Raw genomic sequence first — 26,330 nt, forward strand, 5'->3', positions numbered from 1 at the left:
CGCCTGGGTGGCTCAGTCAGTTAAGCGACTGCCTTCGGCTCAGGTCATGATCCTGGAGTCTCGGGATCGAGTCCCGCATCAGGCTCCCTGCTCAGCAGGGAGTCTACTTCTCCCTCTGACCCTCCCCCCTCTCATGTGCTCTCTCTCTCTCAAATAAATAAATAAAATCTTAAAAAAAAAATAAACCTGCAACTGCTCTAAAAAATGAAGTTTATTAATTTATTTATTTTAATTTATTTTTATTTTTTATATTAATTTATTTTTAAGACTTTTTAATGTGCTTTTTAAGAGATTTTATTTATTTATTGGAGAGAGAGAGAGCAAGCGAGAGAGCGAGTATGAGTCGGGGAGGAGCAGATGGAGAGGAAGAAGCGGGCTCCCCACTGAGCAGAGAGTCTGACACAGGGCTCGATCCCAGGACCCCAGGACCATGACCCAAGCCAAAGGCAGACACTTAACCGACTGAGCCACCCAGGCGCCCTGAAGTCTATTAATTTAAAACAAAATAAAACAAACAAACAAAAAACCGTGCCATACAGACCAGACCATACAAGGTCTCCTGGATTCTGGTGCTAGAGATGCCTGATTTGTCCCCAAAGAAAATTAATGGCTCATGGTCCTGTGACACACTGGGATCTCCAGGGGTTCCAGTGGCACTAAAGCAATGCCGAAATTAGTAGCAATATAAAGTGGAAAATCAAAGTACAGAGAAGTTGTTTAACAGGCTCCATTTGTGTGAAAAAAGACCATTTGTCCATATTTTTCATATTTGCATAAAATATCTCTGGAGGAATTCAGGGCAGGTAGAATGGAAATTTTTTTACTAAATCTCCTTTAGATTTCATTGAGAAACCACATAAAGGCATTTCCTATTAAAAAAAAAATTGGTTCGGGCACCTGGGTGGCTCAGATGGTTAAGCGTCTGCCTTGGGCTCAGGTCATGATCCCAGGGTCCTGTGATTGAGTCCCGCATCGGGCTCCCTGCTCCTTGGGAGCCTGCTTCTCCCTCTGCCTCTCTCTCTCTCTCTCTCTCTCTCTCTCATGAATAAATAAATAAAATCTTTAAAAAAAAAGAACAAAAAAAGGAAAAAATTGGTTCTTTTATTATTATTTTTTTTTATAGTAGGCTTCACATCCAACATGGTGCTTGAACTCACAACACAGAGATCAAGAGTCTCATGTTCTACTGACTGAGCCAGCCAGGCGCTTGGGTCCATCTTAAAAAAATAAAGAAGATCAGAGCGCTCGGGTGGCTCAATCGGTTGAGCATCCCACTAGAGATTTCGGCTCAGGTCATGACCCCATGGGTTGTGAGATGGAGCCCACTTGGGGCTCCCCCACTGAGTGGAAAGTCTGCTTGAGATTTTCTCCCTTGCCCCTTCCCCCCCCAAATAAATAAATAAATAGTTTTAAAACATAAAGAAAGAAGATTAAAACTATCATAAAAAGTGGTCAACATCATTAGTTATCAGAAAAGAGGCTCAACATCATGAGTCATCAGGGAAATGGACATCAAAACCACGAGATGCCCCTACACACTCACTAGGATGGCTGTGTTACCAAACAGACAGATAGTAACCGGTGTTGGGGAGGATGTGTAGTAACTGGTGTTGGGGAGGATGTGTAGTAACTGGTGTTGGGGAGGATGTGGGGAAATGGAACCCTTTTACACTGCTGCTTGGGAATGGAAAGTGGCGTAGCCGCTGCGGAAGACAGGTTGGCAGTTCCTCAAAGGGTTAAACGGAGTTACTGTATGATCCAAGTATACACGCGTGGGAATTGAAAACACAGGTCCACCCAAAAGCATGTACGTGCATGTTCGTGGCATTATTCATGGTAGCCCCAAAGTGGGAACGACCCCAGTGTTATCACCTGCTGGATGGATGAACAAGTTGTGGTACATCCATACAGTACGCTAGGACTCAGCAATAAAAAGGAAGGAACCGCAGGCATAGGCTACAGCACGGATGAACTTTGAAAACATCGTGCCAAGTGAAAGAAGCCATTCAAAAAAGGCCAGTCAAAAAAACCATACATATTGTATGGCTCCATTTATAGGAAATGTCCAGAGTAAGCAAATCCACACGGGTCAGTGATTGCCAGAGGCTAAAGAGGATAGCAGAATTGGGGACGGCAGCTAAGGAGTGCAGGCTGTCTTTGGCAAGTAACATGTCCTGAAAATGTGCTCTAGAGTTGGTGGTGGTGATGGTTGCTCAGTTCTGTGCATATACTACCAGCCAGTGAATTATATCTATTATATACCATAACTATGTAAATCATATGGTACGTGAATTATATCTTAAAGCTGTTTTGTAAAAATATTTTTTAATATTTTGAGAAAATACTTTCCTTTAAAAGGAAAAAAAAAAATGCCTAAACAATCTTGGCCCTAAAATGTCCAGGAGAAGAGAAGCCAAGGTCCAAGTCCCAGCTCCATCACTTACTCTACCAACCGTGAGAGCCTGGGCAAGTTGTCAAGCCTCAGTGTTCTCATCCAGAAAATGGGGAGAATGGATGCAGCCTTGGGCCAGGGCTGTTGTGAGAATGGGATGAGATGGGGCACGTGGAGCACCCCACACAGGCCTGGCCCGTGTCAGCACAGTGCAAACAGAGCTAGGAGCAGGAGGATGTTACATGTAGGGGATAGTGTGGGGTTTTGCTTCCTTATTATTTATTAAGAGCAAGAGGAGGAGGCTTCCTCAAGTGGACAAAGAAACTGGGGAAACTGCCCCAGAGCCCGCAGGTTGTCCCCCACCCCCTTTCCCCCACAGCTGGCCCAATATCTGCCTCCAAGATTCTGGGTCCTCCCAGTACTTAAAGCTACGATCCCACCAGATGTAACCACCCCACAGCCCCATCACCATGGTCACCACCCTCCTCCACCCCATGCTGGTGGCAGGGCTAGGGATGTCAATGCCAAGGGAAGGGGAGGTCCCCAGTCCACTGCCACCAACCCTCCCCTGCCAGGTGCCGATGAGCAGGCTTTCTCGCTTCCTCTGCTCTGTCTACAGACTGCAGGTGCTCCCGCAGCTCCCCGCAGCCCCCATCCCAGTCAGCCCAGCAGGTGGGAAGAGAGTTGTCTGACTACAGCCAGACTCAAGATGGTGGGAGCCTACCCCCTGCTTCCCCAAGGGGCTTTTCCTGGTCTAGGAACCCTGATAGGGCTCAGGAGACCTGGGTCCTGCTTCCCGCTCATCACAACTGAGCTGCAGGACCTTGGGCAAGGCACTGCACCTCCCTGGCTGTGCTGTCGCCATCACCGTGGGACAGTGGGACAGTGAGAGGCTGGGGTACAGGCTGTCCGGGCCCCATCCAGGTCCTGACCTCTGCGATGATGCGGTGACTTGGAAGACAAGTGCTCCCCCCGTAGTAGAAGATCCCCAGGAGGCTGGACATTCGCCTGGACTCTCTCTGACCCTGGAAGGAGTGAGAGGAGAGCCTGTGACCCTATTGCGTGCAGGGCTCTGAGCCCTCTGCACACCCCATCTCATGGAAACCTCCGTGGCCTGCAAGCCCATGTGGCTAGGAGATCAGGATCCTCCAGGTCCTGAGGTTGGACAGCCTGGGCTCAATCCCAGCTCCACTATGAACTAGCAGATGATCTGGGCAAGATATTTAAGCTCTCTGCGTTCCACTTCTTCATTTGCAAAATGGAGCTAATAATAGTGCCTTCCTTACAGAGATGTGAGGATCAAACGAGTAAATACATGTAATATGATCAGAACAGTGACTGGCACCTGCTAAATTTGAATTAAGATCGACTGCTATTATTATTCCCATTTTATTTTTTTTAAGATTTATTTATTTATTTGAGAGAGGGGGAGCAGGGGGGATGGAGGGAGGGGGAAGGAGAGGGAGCAAGAATATCAAATGGACTCCCCACTGAGCACAGAGCCCGACCTGGGCTTCCATCCCACGACCCTGAGATCATGACCTGAGTCAAAATCAAGAGTCAGGTGCTTAACTGACTGAGCCACCCAGGTGCCCTTATTCCGGTTTTAGAAGGAACCTGGGGCATGGAAAATTTAGGTGACTCGCCCAAGGACACAGGAAATGGTGGGGCCAGGCTTTCAGCCCAGGTCTGTCTGACTCTCAAGTCCACATTGTTCACCACCCAGTGCTGGGCTCCCTAGAACAAATCCTGAAATGAGCAGAGTGGTGGGTGCTGATGGCTTCGGGAATAGTACTAAAAAATAATAATTACAGGCTTTCTTTCCTGATTACCAAAGCAGTATATGTTCACTATCAATAATTGAGAAAATGTGGAAAAGCATAAGGAAGAGGAGGTAAAAAAAAAAAAATCCTTTTCCTCTATGGCTTTATAAAAACCTCATCTGAGAGCTATAGAAAGGGAAATGACCTTTACCCACTTTAAGCAAGGCCTCACTTGGGGGGCCCGGAAGGGTCAGTACCTACTCTCCTGGGGCAAAGGCAGCCCCTCCTGGGCCTTCTTCATGCCCACCCTGGGCCTCCAGGCCCCCACATGGAGTCACAGCCTTGGGGAACTTCACTCTAAGCCTCAGCCTGCAGCTGCCTGGGTCACATGCTTGGATAGGAAGTCTGGCCACAGGGCTTAGGCCTCCATAAAACTGCATCTGGTCTGCTGAGGAGGCCTGGGGTCATAAGCTAAGCCACAGATCTTGGCCTAGTGTCACCACTTCCAGAAAATGAGAGACAATCAAAACTACCTTTCCCTTGGGTTTCTGGCCTCTGGCCATAAGCAAAAGGCTCAGTAGAGCCCCGGGCCATGGGACCCTTGTGTGTGTGGCAAGCACAGCGCAGGCTGAGGAGACCCTGCCCTGAAGCACCAAAACCAGTTAAGATAGAATTTACAGTTCCTCAGAGGGCCCCCTAGGGCAATGGTCTTCTTGTACAGAAGGGGAAACTGAGGCCCAGAGGAACAAGTGATTCCTCCAAGGTCCTCCAGTAAGGGGCTCTACAGCTAGAGCAGAACCCCAGTTTCCTGACTCCCTGGACAATTCTTGTTCCAGTGCTTGGGACTTTGCCCTAGATCTAATCTGCTAAAAAAAATTATTTTGGGATTTCATTTCATCTCTAGAGCCTAAGGAACCTTGCCCAAGGAAAGAGGAGGAATGATTATCAAGTTTGGATCTGGAAGTTTACAGATACTAGGCCTCACAGCAAGGCAGGAAGCTGCCATGTGTCTCAGCCGGTCACAGCTGGTATTTCTGGAAAAGGCTTTGCATGGGCGGGTCGGGGCCTGCAGGTGTGCTGGGGGATGGCTGCCCCATGAGTCAGCTGATCTGGCATCATCCCCTCAATTTCTCTTCCTCACTCAGGATGACGCTGGAGTATAGCCTTCTGTGGGCCTTCAGAGGTGAGCTGTGGGTGGGTCTTACCACCTCGAGTGGATGTGTCAGCATAGGCGAGGCTGTCTGTCTGGCCAGGACTCTTGGGAAAGTGATCAGGAATATCTGGTCACCCCCCCTCCCCCGCCAACTAGGGCCCCAAGCTTTATGGTGGGTTAGAGGGTCAGTCAACGTGGGGGTTAGGGGCCCACTGGGCATGGGGTCCCACACCTGATGGGAAAGAGAAATTGAAGTCCCTCTCCTGGGAAAACTCGGTCCCAGCAGGGAGTAGCACATAGTCATGTGACCTAGGAAAGTAGAACAGACACCGTCCAATCCCAACGGGCCTTTTGAGATCTCGAGACCAATCTAGATTGTTGCCTCTCTTATACCAATGGGGAACCAGTCACTTGGAGAGGTTGAGCACCTTGCCCAAGGTCACACCCCAGAAGATAAGGGATTCAGACCTAGAATGCCAACTCTCAGCCCAGTGTCCCCTATGCCACTCAGATCCCTCCTACCTGAATTTCCCCCACTGCCACAACACACACACACTCACACACACACACTCACTCACACACTCACTCACTCACTCACTCACACTCACACACTCTCACACACTCTCACTCTCTCACACTCACACTCTCACACACACACTCACACTCACACACCTATCTGGAAGCTTGCCAGAACTCTTGCTAGCACTGGGTTTTGAACACTGTGTCCTCCTCTGGACTGGTATGTGCCTTTGTGCAGAGGGACTTCCTAGTCCTACAGCCCCCGTGGGCAGCCAGGCTCTGCACATAGTTGGGCTTTGGCTACCTTGTGGGTCTACGCTCTCCACATTAGAACCTCAGCAGCATGCCTTCGGAGGTCAGCCTGACACAGAGCAGGGCCTCAAGCGGGGAAACTGAGGCCAGAGGTGCTTCTGTGGGGGAAGAACAGGTTGAGCAGGGCTGAGCCAAGGCTCCTGGGCCTGTTGACTGCTCTTTCCTTGTTGCCTCTCCCCTGCCTTATGAACTAGACCATTCAGATCATAATTGAGCAATATTACTGATTAAGGAAATGCCCTGGAGTGGTAAGCTTGGGCTGCGGGAAGCTCAAAGAGCACCAGGAACGACAGCCACGCTGGGGTCCTGAGTCACCGGTCCTGAGCACCTCGAGTCTTTGGAGACCCCAAACCTTGAAGGTACAAAGCAGGGTAGCCTGAGCTGAGTCTGACAGTGGGGTCTCTCAGGAACCCAGCATACCAGCCCTTCCAAAGCCCATCCCCTCCTCAGTTCCAGCTTTACAGCTCCCTGGAAGTGAGACAAGGTTGGGCTAACTTGACAAATAATCCCCAGAGAGGTTAAGTGACTTGTCAAGTGGCAAAAGGTCACACAGCTGCTTAATGGTGGGATGGGGCCTGAAGTCCCCAGACCTCTGCTCCTTGTATCAGGCCTGGGACCCGTCACCTTTCCAAAGAAGTGTACCAGGCTCTATTACCTGGAGGGAGCCCAGTATTTCCTGAACTCAACCACCGCTTTCCACCTCCACAGGTGCCACCCTATTCCAGGCCACCTTGCACTCACAGGATGGCTTCAGTGGCCTTGGGGGTCTCCCAGCTCCCATCCCCTGTTCCCCTCCCCTCTATCATCCGTGCCAGGAATGTGGCTACATCTGTGTAGATGTCATAAATGTCTCCTCAAGCGTCTGTGCCCGCGACCCTGGTATACGCAAGGACGTCCACTCGGCTGAGATCCACATGTCTTGCTTTCTCAAGTCCCCGTTCCTGGGATCCTTCCCCCACTCCTCACCCCGCACCCGACAGAGTCCTCTGTGGAGCACTGCCCCTGTGGAGTCCACTGCGGAGTTCAGAAGCAAAGAGGTAGTCATGGGCACACATGCTTACTTGAATTTAAAGAGTGAAGTCAGTATTTGAGCTTTAAACATTCCAACGACCATTAGTTGGGGCCAACCTGTTATTTATTTAAAAGGAAGATAATTTTGATCTGTAAGTCACATTTAGGAGTGGAAATTTTTTAGTAAGGACAAATTGTATGAAGCAATTCAAATGCTCCCCTGAATATCACACAGAAGTCATAAATGTTTAGGAGTTAGTTATAGCAGCAGTTTTTACATTTCCAAAGATTATTTATTTATTTTGAAAGATTTTATTTATTTGAGAGAGAGAGAGAGCACAAGCAGGGGAGTGGCAGGCCGGGGGAGAAGCAGGTTCCCCACTGAGCAGGGAGCCCGATATGGGCCCTGGGATCATGACCTGAGCTGAAAGCAGATGCTTAACCGACTGAGCCACCCAGGGGTCCCTGAAAAAATATTTTTAAAACATCTACAACATATAGCAAGGGACAAAATGCATCATTTGCGAGTTCAATTTTTTTTTAAATTTGTGGTATGAAAAATTTCAAAGTATTTTCTGCGTGTGTGTGTGTGTGTGTGTGTGTGTGTGTGTGTGTGTGTGTGTTTTAAGCTCTACGCCCAACATGTAGCTTGAACTCACAACCTTGAGATTAGGAGTTGCATGTTCTTCTGACTGAGCCAGGCTGGCACATCCTTCAAATGTGTTTTTATTAAAGAGTGCCTGTTGAGGGGCACCTGGGTGACTCAGTTGGTTAAACGTCTACCTTGGGCTCAGGTCATGATCCCCGAGTCCTGGGATCGAGCCCCACGTCAGGCTCCCTGCTCAGAGGGAGCCTGCTTCTCCCTCTCCTCCCCACTTGTGCTCTCTCTCGCTATCTCAGTCACCATCTGTCTCTCTCTCCCAAATAAATAAATAAAAAATCTAAAAAAAAAATAAAGGGGTGCCTGGGTGGCTCAGTTGGTTAAGCGACTGCCTTCGGCTCGGGTCATGATCCTGGAGTCCCGGGATCGAGTCCCGCATCGGGCTCCCTGCTCAGCGGGGAATCTGCTTCTCCCTCTGACCCTCCCCCCTCTCATGCTCTCTCTCTCTATCTCATTCTCTCTCTTAAATAAATAAATAAATAAATAAATAAATCTTTAAAAAAAAAAAATAAAATAAAGAGTGCCTGTTGGGGAAAAGGGTGATCATCGCCTCATTAAAGCAATCTTTTAAAAACATCCATCAGATCATAGTGTCCATCTGCTCAAAATTCTCCGTGGTTTTTTGTTGCTGTTCTTCCTCCAACACACCCAGCTCATTCCCCCCACTGGGAGGGGGTTGCCCTTTGTTCTTCTCTCTGCCTAGAACGTTCCTCCCCCAGATACTCATTCTGGAGTCTGCTCTCCAACAAACCCAACCAAAATGGCTTCCACGCCCACCCGGTCACGTCACCTGTTGGCACTTTCCTCTTGGCCTTATCTTTGGAGTTGTAGCCTATGTTTACTTTTTACCAGCATACTTGCATGTAAGTGTGAGGGAGGCAGAGACAATCTTGCTGTATCTCCAGCCACTGAGTAAGGGCCCAGCACATAGTAGGTGCTCTGGAAACATTCTCCAGGAGCAGAGGTGAAGCAGTGACGGTTTGGATCTAGTTGGGGCCACAGACAAGCATTATTTGAAGAATGAGCCAGTGAATAAATGAAGGAGCAAAAGAACGTGGGTCCATGGCCTGGAATGTCTGCACTCTTTCCCTTACTCCTTACTCATCCATCGTGACCCAGCTCCAGCATCACCCAGCTTTCTGAGAGGAGAGCACATCCCCCATGATGCATGGGACAGCCTCAGTTGGGCTCCAGTGCCTGCACCTGCTGATTGGGAGCCCGGGCATGCCTGGATCCCAAGCTCCCAGAGCGTGGTAATCCTCAGTAAATGCTTCATGGACAAATGGGTGGTGGCAAGAAAGGAGGGACCCATTATGTTACCCTGCCACTCACTCAACCAACACTTTGAGCCCCTACTATGTGTCAGGCACCAAGCCCCCAAATCTCAGCCTCCATGATGTGGAAACAATCCATACCCCTTATATTTTAATTTTTTTACCCATTTACTTATATATCTTGTCACCGAAAACTGTAGTTTCTAAATGATTCTCAAAAGCATACTCAATTGGGGAAAAAATTGGAAAATACAGGAAGAAAAATATAAGGAACACAAATACACTTCTCCTATAACTCTGTGCCCCATTGGCCCACAACCAGCTCCAGGCAACTTGACCTCTCACACTTCCCTGGTCCCCAGGTGAGCACCTCACCTCTGGATTTTTAACAGGTCAGAACGGGGGCCTGTGGGGACGGGGCTCTAGGAAGACAGAGGTGAAGTGGGACAGTTTGCACCCAGTTAGGGCAGTAGATGTATTCCATTCCCTGAAAGGCCATGCGGGTGGTTGACTCCCCAGGAAGCCAGGCCTTGCCCAGTGAAGTTCTGGAAGAACTTGGGGGTGGGTCCAGAGGCTTCCAGAAGGAGGCCAGTCCCTGCCCAGGGCTATGCTTCCTTTGACAACAATTCTCATTGTTCTCTCCCTATCTCTGAAACACTTTATCTGGGTCTAGGGACAACAGGACCCACGGAGGGACAAGTGAGGCCTTCTCCCTGGTCTGGGAGGCAGAGGTGGGCTGGGGTTGACACAGATGGTCATTTCCTCCACCACCTTTGCTGAGGGTCCGCCATTGCACACACTGTCGCACCCCATCTCTGGGGACTCCCTAAATCTCAGAGGCCACGGTCATCTTCACTGTCACCTCCCCAGCCACCACAAATAGCTCCACATAGGCCATCCCATCTGATACTACCAAGATCATACAGTCTTAAATTTGTCTTTTTTTTTTAAGATTTTATTTATTTGAGAGAGAGAGAGAGAGAGAGCGCACGAGCAGAGGAGAGAGACAGAGGGAGAGGGAGAAGCAAACGCCCTGCTTAGCAGGGAGCCCGCCAGGACCCTGGGATCATGAGCTGAGTCAAAGGCAGACACTTAACCGACAGAACCACCCAGGTGCCCCTCATCTTTTTGTTTGTTTGTTTTTAAACAGACATTAGGGAACAATTTTATGAGTCATCATCCATGCTCATGGCACAATCTTCATTGCAGGCTTTACAGGTGTGAAAAACGGAAGGATCTGTGAGAACAGAGCCTGGGGCTGCCATGACTGTCACTGAATTCCAAGGGCCCAGAACGGTGTCTGGCACGAAGGAGCTCAACATTTTTGGTTGAATAAATGAGTCTTGGAGAAATGAAAAGGATTTGCCAGGCCAGAAAGGCAGGTGGAGATGGGGTTCAACCCAGGTCTCCAAGCTGATAGTGCAGAGCTGAGTCCACCACACCTCACACCACCACACTCTGCTGCTACTTTATTGCTCAGTAATTCTTGCTGTCTCTCTACTGCCCACAGGACCAGGGCCAAACCATCTCCCTGGCAGTCAACACTCAATTCTTCTCCCCTCGTCGCTCACTGCTCTCCAGAGTGCCCCCTTCACTTTCAGCCCCTGTGCCCACAACCTGCAGGCCCACCTTTCCCATTCACCCCCTGTCCAAGCCCTCCATCCGGCAAAGGGGATGCCCTCACACCTGTAGTGCTTGGCCGCCATCTTGTCTCTACCAGTACCATTTCCAGGAGGAGGCCTCTGTCAACCCTCGTGGAATATGTGACTAGATGAATGGGCTAATGAACGAACGTATGCATGCCTGAACGAGTGAGTGAATCCAGGGGTCCTGGAGCTGTTTCCCTGGACCTTCAGTAAGAATCTTTCCGTCTCTGGGCAGGCCAAGGAGGAAGGTTACATTCAGCTTCTCTACAATGGTTTGCAAGAAAGGGAAAGACAAAACCACCTGAGAGCCAGCAAGCCCCTCCTCTTTCTCCCAGGAGAGGAAGCCCTCGAGGAGAGCAATTGCTATGGTGCTGGGGAAGGTACCAGGACATAGCCTTCACAAAGCAGGAGAGCCTTTCCAGCCAGATCCCTGGGGAAACTTGGAGAAAAAGGTTTGGTGCTGTCCCCGAGAAGAAACAGAATAACAATCTTCAAGGTCAGGTGCTTTGGGGGCGCCTGGGTGGCTCAGTTGGTTAAGCAACTGCCTTCGGCTCAGGTCATGATCCCAGGGTCCTGGGATCGAGCCTCACATCGGGCTCCCTGCTCAGCGGGAAGCCTGCTTCTCCCTCTCCCACTCCCCCTGCTTGTGTTCCCTCTCTCGCTGTCTCTCTCTCTGTGTCAATTAAATAAATAAAATCTTTAAAAAAAAAAAAAAGGTCAGGTGCTTTGTCTTTCCAGCCACACGGGAAGGAAGACAGGAACTGGAGGAAGAATATGGACACCCAGCGATGTCAAGTGGCTTCCCCAGGTCACACCGCCACTCACAGGGTCGGTCATTATTTGAACCCAGGGTACCTGCTCTGTGGGCTAAATCACAAGGAGGGAGGACAGAGGTGGAGAAAACTGAGTTTGCAGGGCAAAGATTCAGAAAAGGAAACAGTCTCATTCAAAAATGAAATAGAAAGTTGGGCGCCTGGGTGGCTCAGTTGGTTAAGCAACTGCCTTCGGCTCAGGTCATGACCCCGGAGTTCTGGGATCGAGTCCCACATCAGGCTCCCTGCTCAGCAAGGAGCCTGCTTCTCCCTCTGACCCAACCCCCTCTCGTGTACTCTCTCTCATTCTCGCTCTCTCAAATAAATAAATAAATCTTAAAAAAAAAAATGAAATAGAAAGTTGCCTCTCAAGGTGGGCCCATGCATGGCTGGTGTAGCGGAGACAGGTCCACCCTTTCAGAGAGCATTTTGGCAATGAGCACCAAGGACCTAAAAAGTGTTCCTTCTCTTTAGCCCACTAATTCAACTGCTGGGAATTGACCCGAAGCCTAGAGGCAGAAAAGCGTGATGACAAAGATGCTCATTACAGTGTCAGTCATAATAGCAGAAGGTTCGAGATGAGCCAAACCTCTGACAGGAAGAAGACAAAGAAAATCGAGACAGTCAGAGAATATTGCACAGCCACTGACAGTGCCATTTGAGAAGGCTTTTTCATGGTGGGGGACAGGCTTACATTAAAATGCAAGGCAGAGAAAAAAACAGGATGTGAAATTTTTAATGCCAAGTGACAACAGCTACCTAAAAAAGACACGGAAAAAAAAAAAAAACAGAAGCAAATGAGCTGAAGTGGTCCTGCAATAGCCCTTGTGGTATAGAACCAAGGGGAACTTGGGTTCTTTATTCTGCTTTCTGAATTTTCTAGTAGCTATGTATTACTTGCAATTTTTTTAAAAAAGGAAAATATTTTAGACATTTTTCTGATTATAAAATTATACATTCTGTTGATAAAAAAATGTTAACTATATATGTATGAAAGTCCAAAGCAAAGGAACTCTGTAATTCTGCTCAGAAATAACCGGTGTTAATATCCTCTTAGTCACCTACACACACAAATACAAACACACACATACTCATACATATATATACCTACACACATGTCCACACATACACACAGACATGCACATATATATTCATACACATACATATGTACACAATTATACATGCATACACCCCTATATACATACACGCATATATGTGCATATGGATACATATGCAAATTCACACATGTATATTTACTTTTATGCAAAAATGGAGCCATATCCAAACACCATTTCGAAGCTTGGTTTTTTTCATGTAATATATCCATTTCTCCAAGTCAACATCCATAGATCAGACTCATCCTTTTTTTCAACTTTTTTTTAAGTAGGCTCCATGCCCAAAGTGGGGCTCAAGCTCATGACCCCAAGATCGAGTCACATGCTCCACCGACTGAGCCAGCCAGGTGCCCCCAGTCTCATCCTTTTTGATGACTGTTTTAATGTTCCACAGTGGGATGCGGAATAATTTATTTTTGCCACAAATCCCTGATTTCTGGATCTTTATGCTGTTTCCAATTATTTTAATCATAACGAATAACATATTTTACATATATTTTCGCACATGCATTTTTCCTAGAACTGGAATTGCTAGGGCAAATAGAATGTATTTCTTAATGTTTTTAATCTGTATTTACCAAACTCCCTCTAGAAGACTGGATGGGTACGATTTTAAGAGGAGTGCCCACTTCCCCACGTTTTTGCAGCATTAAGCGTTTCATCTTTGCCCATGGTGTGGGTGGGAAGACGTTTCATTGTTGGTTTAATTTGTCTCTTTATCTTGGTGGGATTCCTTTTCACATGTTTGCGGGTCTTTTAGATTTCTTTTGTGAATTGCCTACTCGTGTACATCTTTTGATTCTTATTTCTTTATTACATCTTTATTGCCTTAATAATTGGAAATGTAATATAAACCTTAAAAAGAAGGAAAACATACCTGTCTTTACCCTGTGATCTCTGAATCTGGAGACAGAGAAATTTGCAAAAAGGTAAATACTGGGAATTTGCAGAAAGGGTGATGTGATGGGTAGAGCCCTGGAATGAGCAGCAAGCGTTCCAACTCCCGTGCTGCTTTGCTCCCAACCTGCTGTGAGAGCTCCATGTCCTCCTTGAGTCGCTGGCTTTCAACTTCATGCAGACCACTCCCAACCCCACCCCATGATAGACAGTGCTTCTCAGTCCTGGCTGCACTTTAGACAAGTCTGAGGAACTCTTAAAAAAAATATAATAATAATAATAATACACCCATTCCCCGTGCCCACCCTAGAGATCCTGATTCAATGCTTTAAAAAGCTGCCGTATGACTTAAATGCAGCCAGGGTGGAGGACACACAGCAAAGGAGGGCTGCTCTGCCTAAAAAGAGGCCGGCCACAAACCCCACTCAGTCCCCTCTCCAGCCATCCCCGAGGCCACTCCTGGAACCACAGGATCTCCAAAAATCTGTGGCAATTCTTTGATATAGCAACTCCACAACTTTAGATCAGAATAGTATGCTGCCACCAAAAATAACAGGGTAGCCTGCTTGTGCCAATTGGGAAAATTTCCCATCATACATTTTTAAGTGAGAAAGGCAAGTACTGAACAGCATGTATTGTATATGATCCTTGTGGTATTTTTTTTTAAGATTTTATTTATTCATTTGAGACACAGAGATACAGAGAGAGAGAGTGAGCCTGAGCAGGGGCAGAGGCAGGGGGAGAGGGAGAAGCAGGCTCCCCGGTGAGCCAGGAACCCAATGCGGGACTCGATCCCAGGACCCTGGGTTCACGACCCGAGCCGAAGGCAGACGCCCAACCATCTAAGCTACCCAGGCGCCCCGATCCTTGTGTTTTTTTAAAAAATGCCTACATATGGGGCACGTAGGTGGCTCAGTCCCTTAAGCAGCAGACTCTTGATTTGGGTTCAGGTCTTGATCTTGGGGTGGAGGGATGGAGTCCCGCTTCCCGCTCCGTGCTCCGCCAGGGGAGTCTGCTGGAGAGTCTCCCTCCTTCTCCCTTTACCCCTAACCCCACTCATGTGCGCGCTCTCTCTCTAAAAATAAAGTCTTTAAAAATAAACATAAAATCCTACATATGTGCGATACACAAAATTGTATGGATGTTTGCACATGCATGCAAAAAAAAAAATACGATGCACACCAAACCTTCAGGATGTACATCCTTACCACAATTTGTAGTTATGCATTTACTTGTTTTCCCGTTTATTTGTTAACCTGCCTTCAGTACACAGTAAGGGGCTCCCAGAAGCAGGAACCATGTCTATTCACCAACACACCTCTGTAGCCCATAACACCCCCTAGCACATGATGGGGCCTCAGGAAATATTTGTAAAAGGAGAGACCAAAGGGAAAGAGAAAGGAGAAAAAGAAAAAAAGAAAGGGAAAGGGAAAGAAAGAGACACTTGTTGAGAGGAACAAAGGAAGAAAGATAAGAAAATTAGAGTTGGAATTTCACTTTTACAACTTTCATTGGCTGAATACTTAAAAAAAAAAAAAATAGTGCGATTGTAGAACAAAACCCAGAGACGGAAAATCCCTCGGCTCCAATGCACGGCTGAACGCCTCACCAACCGGTGCACGCCACCGAGCCCAGGAGGAAGACCTGGGCCAGCCGCCCCACCAGGCTCTCCCCGCGTCTCCCCCTCCCCCGAGGTAAGCGTTACCCCGACTTTTCCAGGGCACGTTGCGGGGCGACAGGGGCTGGGGTGGGGGCTCTCAGGGAAGCCTCCTCCGCCGTCGGGCCCGGTTCGCTCCGCGGACACCCCTCTCCCCCCGCAGCTTGCGCAAGGCCGTCCCGCGCCAAAATCCTCATCCCCTTTCGAAATGCAGTTTCCTGCAATCCCAGCGGACCGGGCCGCAGGCTCTCCAAGAAGGAGAAGCGAAAGAGGATCCGAAAGCACCCGCCGAGCGCTTTCACGCTCAGGGCCGCGCCTGCGGGAGGGGCGGGGCGGGGGCGGGGCGGCCCCGGGAGGCGCCGGCGGAGGAGCGAGGGGGTTGGGCGGGACCCAGCGCGGCGACCCGGCGCGTCCACACGGCGGCGCCCACGCTGCCCGGAGACGCTCGGGCGCCTGCCCAGGGCTCACTTGGCGCTTCACCCCTTTCCAGAGTGTTTATTGATTTCACGAACGCACGATTTCACGAACGTACACCCCTCCCTCCTGTCCATCCTTTGGGGCCACCTCCTCCCAGAAGCCACCCCCCCCCCCCCCCACTCCCAGCTCATCAGGAATTCTCCGGAGCTCCTCGCGCTGGAGCCGGTATCCTCTCTGACGCGCTCAGCTGCCTGCGACACCTGGGGAAAGTCGCTCCCTTTTCCCTGGGCCGCAGTCTCCTGGTCTGTGAAATGGGGCTGACGCGAGGTCTGCAGAAGTGCTGAGAACTGCCTGGCACCTAGCACCTTGTACCCGAGAGAGGAAGGAGGCGGGAAGCCTGAATTCCACCCCCTCCCCACCTCTCCCCTGCTCAGAGGCCCTGCCACCAACCTGCTGCTTCCCTGGCCCAGTCACCCCTTTGTTAGGTTTGCGTTTCCAACTCGTCCCTTAAATAAAGGAGTCGGAGAAGCTCAGGAATTTTATATTGGTGCTGGAAATGGTAATGAGGCCTGCCCAGGGACTCTGACCTCATGGGAAGAAGGCAGCTTTGCGTGTTCCTCAGTCCTGTGGTCGAGACCCACGGTCCCAGAGTCCTTGGGGCCCTGCCCTGTCCTGAATCCTGCCTCTCTCCCTTCAGCCCCTTTCCCTCCCTCCTGCAGCACCCCTGCCTCTGCAACCCACACCTCTCAACGTGGCTCTTCTCTGACCTGGCCCTTACACTCCCCATCTCCCACTCCCAGAGACCCCACTTGATTCAGGGGGAAATCTTCCTGCTGTTCCTCTTTCTTTACACTGGCCAGGAGCCAGGTATGAGACCACTGGGCCATTGCCCTCCCCGAGAGGGGGCCTGTGTTCGGCCATCTGAGTCTCCCGTAGCCCCCCAAACGCACATGAACCTTGTTCTCTGGGCTACCCATGCTGCTTCCCACAGCTCCTCTTCCCCGGTCCCTCCGCAAAGAAAATTCCCTCCAGATCCAATGGGGTCACTCGCACCTTCCAGCTTACTCCATTCATTGGCCTCATCCATCAGTCCCTAGATATTATTAACCACAGCCACCAGCCCTGGGTCAGGCCTGTGGGGATGCAAGAGAGAACTAGAGCTGTCCTGCCTTCTGTGAGTTCTCAGCTCTAGTGGGGAGACAGACCCATGGATAGGGAGAGTAAAGGGAAATACTCTGATGGGTGACTACGGGGCTGCCAGGGCACTTGACCTAGATTTAAAAGGGTCAGGGAGGCCTTCCTAGAGGAAGCGGTATCTAAGGTGAGACCTGGAAGGTGAGTTACCAGGCCAGCACATCAGGTAAGAAAGGGTTTGGGGGCAGAAGGAAGAGCATGGACAAAGGCCCTGTGGACAGAGAGAATATGGTGTATACAGGGCCCTGGAAAGATGAGGCTGGACCTGGGGGAGGCCACCCTGAGTTTTGGAGTTTGGAAAGGCTCCATTCCCTGCCATCTCCCTGGCTATCCAGGTCCTTCAAGGCCCTGACATTCCACAGCTTCTTGAAGATAAGCTCATACAGATGCTGTTTAGCAGATGTACCTGGATTCACCAGCAGGCACCTGGCACCAGGCCAGCCCCATCCCCATGGGGCCAGCCCAGGGCTGTGGACACAGCAGAGGTTACCAAGGCCACCAGCCTGAATTCCCAGGTTCCTGGCTGGGGGACCCTCCCCTGGCCCCAGCCTGGCCTCAGCCACCCTCTGCAATGGACTGAATGTTCGTGTCCACCCCAAATTCATATGTTGAAATCCTCACCCCCAATGACATGATGTTAGGAGGTGGGACCTTTGGGAGGTAAGGAGGTCATCAGGGTGGAGCCCTCATGATTGGAGCTAGTGCTCTTATGAAAGGGACCCCAGAGAGCCCCCTCTGCTCTCTTTCTACCATGTGAGGATACAATGAGAAGTCGACAGTCTGCATCTTGGAAGAGGGTCTGCTGGTGGGATTTGCTGGGCATTCACCTATTGAGATGCACATAAATTTACTATAACTTTCTTTTTCCTTTACATATTAGTTGGGGCATTATGCTGGGTTTTTTAAAATTATATGTATAGATAAGTTTGATGATCTGTGCGGAATATTTTATAGTGAAGTCCCTGAGACCCTTTCGGGACGGTACTAAGAGAGTGCCTGTCTCACCACGAGGACATTTGATGATGCAGAAGCCATGGCCGGCAAAACTGCTAGAACCTCAGCAGGAAGCAAAGCAGTGGCCCCAAACTGGGGAGGTCACCACTGTATCCTGCATAGACATACTCACAGCGACAAAAAAATGCCAGTGTCACTTAAGAGTGTCCTTGGCGAAACAGTAAAAATGATAAATTTCGTTGAATCTCAGCCCTCGAGTGCCCAACTTTTAATATCCTGTGTGATGAGATGGCCCATGTGTCTAGGGCATTTGGGCTGATACCGACATGGACGGCTGTAGGGAAATGCACTTGTGAGCTTGTCTGAGTTGGAGGCAAACCAGCCTCTTGGTCCACAGAACACCATTTTTACTTGAAAAAGAGACCGGCAGACAAACTGTGGGTGTTCAGACTTTGCTATCTGGCAGGCAGTTTTTCAAAAGGGAGCAAAGTGAGACTGTCACTTTAAGGAAAAAGAGTTGACCACATTTGTTGTCAATGATGAGTTTAAGCTGTAAAGCAGAAGTTAGAATTTTGGAAAGCTTGTGTCTACCACCGTGATCTTGACAGCTTGCTAACATTTAAAAAGTTTTCTGATGAGATGAGCGGCGAGTGGCGATGTTAACAAATGTGATTTTTTTACGTTGTTTAATGATGTGTTGTCTTTTGGAAGATCTGTACCATTCGGCAAACCAAAAATTTCCAAATGATGATTGCATGATACTACAAAAAGATTCATTTCAAGTCCAAGATAGACCCATGTGTTTTAAAATAAGAGTGTACTGGGGCACCTGGGTTGGTCAGTCAGTTAACCTACCTGGTCCTGATTTTGGCTCAGGTCATGATCTCAGGGTTCTGGGATGGAGTCCCACACTGAACTCCGTTTTCAGCAGGGAGTCTGCTTGGGAATTCTCGCTCTCCCTCTTCCCCCCCTCCCCCCGCCTTGCATTCTCTCTCTCTCTCTCAAAAAGATAAATAAATCTTTAAAAAAATAAGAGTGTATGAAGTATTCGTGGATGTAGTTTCAGATTCCACATTTCAGCTAATCTTTAAGAAACTACCACTTGGGTCGCCTGGGTGGCTCAGTCGGTTAAGCGTCTGCCTTCGGCTCAGGTCATGATCCCAGGCTCCTGGGATTGAGCCCCAAATCGGGCTCCTTGCTCAGCGGGAGGCCTGCTTCTCCCTCTCCCACTCCCCCTGCTTGTGTTCCCTCTCTCGCTGTGTCTCTCTCTGTCAAATAAATAAACAAAATCTTAAAAAAAAAAAAAAAAAAAACCACTGCTCTCTTTTCTGACTACATATCTGTGAGGGCAGAATTTCTTCAGCCAGAACAACATATCACAACAGACAGTGCAGAAGCAGAGACAAGGATCCAGCAGTCTTCTATTAAGATAGTCATTAGAGGGTGCCTGGGTGGCTCAGATGGTTAAGTGTCTGCCTTCGGCTCAGGTCATGATCCCAGGGTCCTGGGATCGAGTCCCGCATCGGGCTCCCTGCTCCTTGGGAGCCTGCTTCTCCCTCTGCTTCTCTCTCCCTCTCTCTCTCCCTCTGTCTCTCTCATGAATAAATGAATAAAATCTTAAAAAAAAAAAGATAGTCATTAGAGAGCTTTGCAAAAGTGAAGAACAATGCCAATCTTCTCACTAAATTTGTTGGATGTTGTGGGAATGTAGACAGTTTTGGTGAAAGTGTGTTCATTTCTCATACATATATTTTGTTTTATGGATACATTTCATAAAAATATTTTGTTTTGTTTGTAAGAAACCCATCACCTGCATGGGCTTATTGTTATTCTTAGATGACTTAATAGGTATTTTGGTCCTTAGTAATTCTTAAGACTGATGAGGTGTCCCAACACAAAAAGTTTGAGAACCACTAATTGATGCATCTAATTTGAAAATTGCAAGGGAGCATTTGAAAATGTTTGTTTTGGAAAAGGACACATAGGGCCCCACGTCACACCCACCGGGATGGCTGTAATAAAAATCAGTGTTGGCAGGGACTCGGAACACTTGGAACCCTCACCATCCACTGCGGGCAGGAATGTAAAATGGTACAGCTGCTGTGGGAAAAAGTCTGGCAGTTTCTGAAATTGTTAAACAGAAGAGAAACAATCCCACTCCTAAATATATATATATATACCCAAGAGAAATGAAGACATGTATTCAACATAAAAATCCACGCACAAATGTTCACAACAGCATTACTTATAATAGCCGAGAGTAGCAACAGTCTGAATGTTCATCAGCTCATGAATGCATAAGTAAAATGTGGTATATCCATACAGGAGGAGATGATTTTACAATAAAGAGGAATGAAGTTCTTTTTTTTTTTTTAAGATTTTATTTGTTTATTTGACAGAGAGAGAGATAGCGAGAGCAGGAACACAAGCAGGGGGAGTGGAAGAGGGAGAAGCAGGCTTCCCGCCGAGCAGGGAGCTCGATGTGGGACTCGATCCCAGGACCCTGGGATCATGACCTGAGCCGAAGGCAGACGCTTAACGACTGAGCCACCCAGGTGCCCCAAGAGGAATGAAGTTCTAATCCATGCTATACCATGGATGAACTCTGAAAACGTGCTAAGTGACAGAAGCTAGTCACAAAGACTATATAAGGGATGATAGCCTTTATAGGAAATGTCCAGAATGGACAAATCTATACAGATAGCAGATTAGTGGTTGCCTGGGGCTGGGGGTGGGGTGGGAATGGAGGAAGTGACAGTTAAGGGATGGGGGGTTTCTTTTTGAAGCCATGAAAGTGTTCCAAAATTTGACTTCATTTGCACACCTGTATGAGTATACTAAAAAATACTGGATGGTATGCTTTGAATGGGTGGAGTGTTTACAGTATAGGAATTATAGCTCAATAAAGCTGTTGAAAAATAATCTACTTTTTATTTTTTTTTAAAGATTTTATTTATTCATGAGAGACAGAGGAGGAGAGAGAGAGAAGCAGAGAGAGAAGCAGGCTCCCAAGGAGCAGGGAGCCCAATGCAGGACTTGATCCCAGGACCCCGGGATCATGACCTGAGCCGAAGGCAGACGCTTAACCATCTGAGCCACCCAGGCGCCCAATAATCTACTTTTTAAAAAACTGGGGTTGTATATGGGAAGTATTGTGTGGGTGAGTGTTGAGAACCCTGCTCTCTGGCGGCCAATTGCAGCATAGCATCTGGAAAGCAAGGAAACTGGCACTTGCTATCCCGGGACTGACCACAAGAGGACAAAAGAACACAACAGTTGCCACTAACCCTTGAGAAATTGGGCTCCTAATCTGACACCTCACACTCAGCCAGGTGCCCAGGCACTGGGACCGGGGACCAGGAAGAGCTAGGCTGGGGCAGGCGTGACCTTATAGAGCTGCCCACAGTAATGATGCCTGAAGTGCCCCATCAGCAGGCTAAGCTAGCTCCTCTGGCTTCCACATAAGCTTGCACATAAGCCCCTAGGGAGGGGCACACCCCAGACCCCTAAACCCAGAGGGGCTGAAGACGATGCAGAATTGGGCAGCAAAAACCTAGAAAGTTATTGAATGTCAACTCTGGCCACTACTGCCTTGGCTCTGGGAAAATCCGATGTATATAAAATTCCTAGTTCCTAGTATGTGCTTAACAAAAATATTCGCTCAGGAGCCCCTGGGTGGCTCAGTCGTCCTCGGCTCAGGTCACGATCCCAGGGTCCTGGGATCGAGCCCCGCATCGGGCTCCCTGCTCAGTGGGAAGCCTGCTTCTCCCTCTCCCACTCCCCCTGCTTGTGTTCCCTCTCTCGCTGTGTCTCTCTCTGTCAAATAAATAATTTTTTTTTAAAAGCATGATAAAAAAGAAAGCATTAGCTCATTCATTTAATGGAGAAAAAAAATTTCTGAGCACCTGCAAAGTGCTAGATATTATACTAGTCACTGAGGTCACAGTGATGAGCAAGAAAGGCCTAGGCCCTGCCCACATGGGGTTCCCAATCTAGTTGCGGGGGGGGGGGAATGCGCCAGCAGCAAAATCCACTGAATTAAAAAAGAAGAAGAACCAGCAGTGGCTTGGGGGCTGTGAAGGAGGACAGGTGCTCTTAGGACACGTGAGAGAGGGGCCTTGTTCATCCTGGGAGTCAAGAAAGAAATGTAAAGGGGAGCCTGCCTGGCTCAGTCAGTGGAGCATGTGACTCTTGATCTTGGGGTTGTGAGTTCGAGCCCCATGTTGGGTGTAGAAATTACTTAAAAATAAAATCTTTCAAAAAAGAAAGAAAGAAATGTAAAGAAGGTTTAGGAGTTCACCAGGTGATCACGGGAAAAGGAGAGTTTCAGGCAAAGCAATCAGTCTGTGCAAAACCTTGGAGGTGAGAAAAAGCATGGCATCCTCCTGGAGCTGAAGGTGGTCAGTCTCACTGGAGTATTAGCCAGCCGTGAAGAGGAGCGAAGCAGTCATACATGCTACAACATGGATGAACCTCAAAAAATTATGCTAAGTGCAAGAGGTCAGTCACAAAAGGTCACACAGCATATGACTCCATTTTTATGAAACATCCAGGCTAGCCAAATCCATGAAGACAGAAAGCAGATTGCAGGGATGAGGCGGGGGGGGGGGGAGTTTCTCTCCGTGGTGTTGGAAGTGTTTTGCAACTACATAGAGGTGATGGGTGCACAACCTTGTGAATGTACTAAATGCCACAGACAGTGCACACTTAGAAACGACTGAGCCTATGTTATGTGAATTTCACCCCGAGAAAAGAGTCTAGCTTAATGAGCTACATGGAGACGGGCCAGGAAGGGGAGGGCAGGGCAGGAGCCAGGTTCTGCTCGCCTGGGAAGGCAGGGACGAGTAGGTGTTTGCTCAGGGATGAGGAAGCCATTGAAGCTTGAGTGGGGACAGGCTCAGGGTGATCACTCTGACTGCTGGGCAAGAGATGACGTAAGGAGCGGACAGGTCCAAGCTGATGATACAGGGTGGTGGCAGAGGAGGGGGCCGTATTTACTGTCCCCTGGAGTGTTGCCAGGACCTCACCGGAGTCAGGAGCCCTGAGCCCGGGTGGGTGGGTCAGCTGACAGTGAGACACAGAGAATCCTCCCGGTCTGCCCATTCCCCACTCGGCCCGGACATCTGTCCTGTGCTTCTTTAGGGAGAGTGACAGGAACTCAGCCCTTTCCACGCAGCCCACTCTGTCACAGGGCTGTTCTGTTGGGACAAGAACTTCCTTGTTTTGAGCTGAAATCTGCACCTTCTGGATGTTGGTGCCGCTCTGTCCTCTGGGCAGCCTGCACGCTTTCCCACAACAATCCCTGTGTAAGTCAGAGACCGAGCTCCCAGTGGCTCCCCGATATCCCCTTGAATACATCCTGGTCCCACTTATTGCTCTTTATCTGACCTATCATGTCACTTTGCCCCCCTGGACACGTTCCTATCAATGTCTCTCTTAAGGGGCAGTGTCCAGAACTGTACCAAACCTACCTGGTTTTATGGGAGATGGGAGATGCAGGGCCAAGAGCATCTGCCACCTCCTTTGCCTGGCACACCATGCTCCTATTAATACAGCCAGGGAGCCCATCTAGGAGCCACCTCACACTGCTGACTGATCAGAGTTGATGCCAGTTCAAGCCCTTAAAACTTGTCGTACCTTCTCAGTCAAGCCATGATACCCTGTCCCATAGTTCTGAGTTGATTTTGTGGAGATTTTGGACTTACATTCACTTTGCTAAGCCTGGGCCCACTTTCTGGTAAGGAAGCAGATGGCTTGGTTCTGGACTAGGTCTGACCCCCAGCTATGTGACCTTGGGCAAATCACTGACCTTTTTCTAGGATGGTCCAATAGCCACCAAGCCAGAGAACCTGGGTTAGTATGTGACTCAGCCTCTCCCTTGCTGTGTGACTTTGGATAAACAGCCTCATCTTCCTGAGCCCTGGTTTCCCCACCTGTAAAGCAGATGATAATAGTGGTCACCCCTTGAGTGTCAGGACCAAATGCGACATGGGGTACCGAGTCCAAGCACACATGCCGGCTCAGGACTGGGTTCAGTTCCTTCACAGGCTGAAGGATTTTGAATGACCTTGGGCAAGTTGTGTCACCCCTCTGGAAAAGATGATGCATAAGGATCACGCATTCGTCAACAAACACTTCTCCGAGCCCACCGTTCCCATCATGGGCAGGTATGCCAGGAGAAGGACTCAGGCTCCGTTCCAGGTTGCCAGTCGGCCAGTGAATCCGGACACAGGCTTGGATAGATGGTCATGTGGCCACCACACAGAGCACCTGGGGAGGCTCCGAAAAAAAATCCTGAGGACGCAGCCCCAAACTCTTTGGCTGCCAATCCTCTCTCAAGGCCATGATCTGCTGTAGCTGCTGAGTGTGGGGCGCGTGGATCGGTGTTCCTGGCACGCCTGCCTGGCAAGGGAGGAGATTGCCCAGATGCTCGCCATCCCTGGTGCGGGAAATGTGTGGCTGTTTCAGTTTGGCCTGCTCACTCTCCTCTCTCCCTCCCTTCCCACCTCCCCACCGCCCCACCTCCCATTTGCAGAGCCCCTTACACATTTTTCCAAAGCATCAACCTTATGAGTTAGTTTGGGTCAGGCAGTTGAAAAACAATACCATGGATTCAATGTTCATTGTTAGAAACAAGGAAAGAAGGAAAGAAATATCATCCCTAGTCCTGCTCCTGAGAGAGAACCACTGAGAATATTCTGGAAGATATCCTAGTTTTTTTGTGTGTGGGTGCATCTCATTTTTAAAATTGATATATATATTTTTTTACGCAGTGGGGTTGTTTTTGTATATACTGATTCCCATTTAAGATAGAGAAACTGAGGCAGAAAGGTTCCAGTGACTGACAGGAGGAGTCAGAGGATAGAGTGGGGCATGGAGCCCCGTTCCTGTCCAGGACTCTTAACTCCGAGGACCACCTGGGCCACCCTCCGTGGGGACCTTGAGGCAGTACGGGGCCCACATGGAATAGGCTCCCACTGCCCACTCCCCGAAGTAGGTAGGACCCAGAGTCCTTTGTCAGTCCTGCAGAGGGATGGGGATCCGGGCTCCCACAGGAGTGCCTCCTGGGCCCATCCCCTGCCCCTCCTGGACACACACCCTCTCAGAGCTGCTCATGGAGGCCCAAGCTAAGTGTCCCTGATTTTTTCCTTAATGCTCAAAACCAGGAAAAAAATAGTTTAAAAGTCACCCCAAATCCCAGCCCTCTATAAATTATACAGTAAGAAGTGAAAATTTCCATTTGCTCACCTTCCTGTCCCCTGTCCCTACCCCATTCTTTTATATATATATATATAATTTTATTTATTTTAGAGAGAGACAGAGAGAGTGAGAGAGAGAGAGCACGAGCAGGGTGAGGGGCAGAGGGAGAAGCAGACACCCCGCTGAGCGGGGAACCCGATGTGGGGCTCGGTCCTGGAACTCCGGGATCATGCCTTGAGCTGAAGGCAGATGCTTAACCGACTGAGCCACCCAGGCGCCGCCCTACCCCGTTCTAGCCAGTTACCAGGTTGGGGCGTCGTCTCCTCCAGTCCTGCCCGGTTTATCTAGACCCAGCTTTATTTATTTATTTATTTATTTAAAGATTTTATTTATTTATTTGAGAAAGAGAGAATGAGAGACAGAGAGCACGAGAGGGAAGAGGGTCAGAGGGAGAAGCAGACTCCGCGCCAAGCAGGGAGCCCGATGCAGGACTCGATCCCGGGACTCCAGGATCATGACCTGAGCCGAAGGCAGTCGCCCAACCAACTGAGCCACTCAGGCGCCCTTCATTTATTTATTTGTTTGTTTGTTTGTTTGTTTATTATTTTTTGTTGTTGTTATAGATTTTATTTTATTTTTTTTTAATTTGTCAGAGAGAGAGAGAGCATAAGCAGGGGGAGAGGCAGATGGAGAGGGAGAAGCAGACTCCCCGTTGAGCAGGGAGCCTGATGCAGAACTCGATCCCAGGACCCTGGGATCATGACCTGAGCCGAAGGCAGACTCTTAACAACTGAGCCACCCAGGCGCCCCTACACCCAGCTTTACGTGTGAGTCCATAGAAAGTACTCAGCAGAAGACATTTTTCCCTTTCTTTGCAAAGATGAGATTATGCTATTAATATTGATCTGCATTTTTTTCACTCAGTAATATATCATGGACATTTTTTCAGGTCCGTATTTATAGAATACGTCATAGAATCCCATTACACATGTACACGTTATTTTCGGTATGACAGTGTTGCCGCAAACATTTACATCTAAATTGGTAACTACATACTTGCATCGACCTCTCACAGATGTTTCCAGGCTTGCTGTATTTCTGTGTGACTCATGCCTAGAAGTAGGATGGTTAATTCCACGGAGGGGGTACACGGATATAACATTTTAGTACCTGCTGTCCAATTACTCCCCTAAGAGGCTGTACCCCCCCCACCCACATGGAGGATGTGCATGTGTGTCCCCAGGGTCCCGCAGCACTGGGCTCCATCAGTCTTTGAACTGCCTGCTCCCCTCTCTCCTTCATAAAACCAGAGGCCACCCTGGTGGGATGGAGGTGGCTGAGCAAGGTGGTGTG

At 49.0% G+C, this 26,330-nt stretch overlaps 1 protein-coding gene across 1 annotated transcript in view; it reads left to right on the plus strand.

The window, feature by feature from the left end:
• Positions 1–15,180: 15,180 nt before the first annotated feature.
• CHST3 (carbohydrate sulfotransferase 3) overlaps positions 15,181–26,330 on the plus strand; it is a 58,283-nt gene continuing 47,133 nt past the window's right edge. Inside the window, exon 1 of the mRNA XM_027596110.2 lies at positions 15,181–15,249. The gene's annotated coding sequence lies outside the window, so the exon portion shown is untranslated. The remainder of the gene's footprint in view (positions 15,250–26,330) is intronic.

The sequence above is a fragment of the Zalophus californianus genome, chromosome 15 (genome assembly GCF_009762305.2).
Source record: "Zalophus californianus isolate mZalCal1 chromosome 15, mZalCal1.pri.v2, whole genome shotgun sequence".
Lineage (NCBI taxonomy): Eukaryota > Metazoa > Chordata > Mammalia > Carnivora > Otariidae > Zalophus > Zalophus californianus.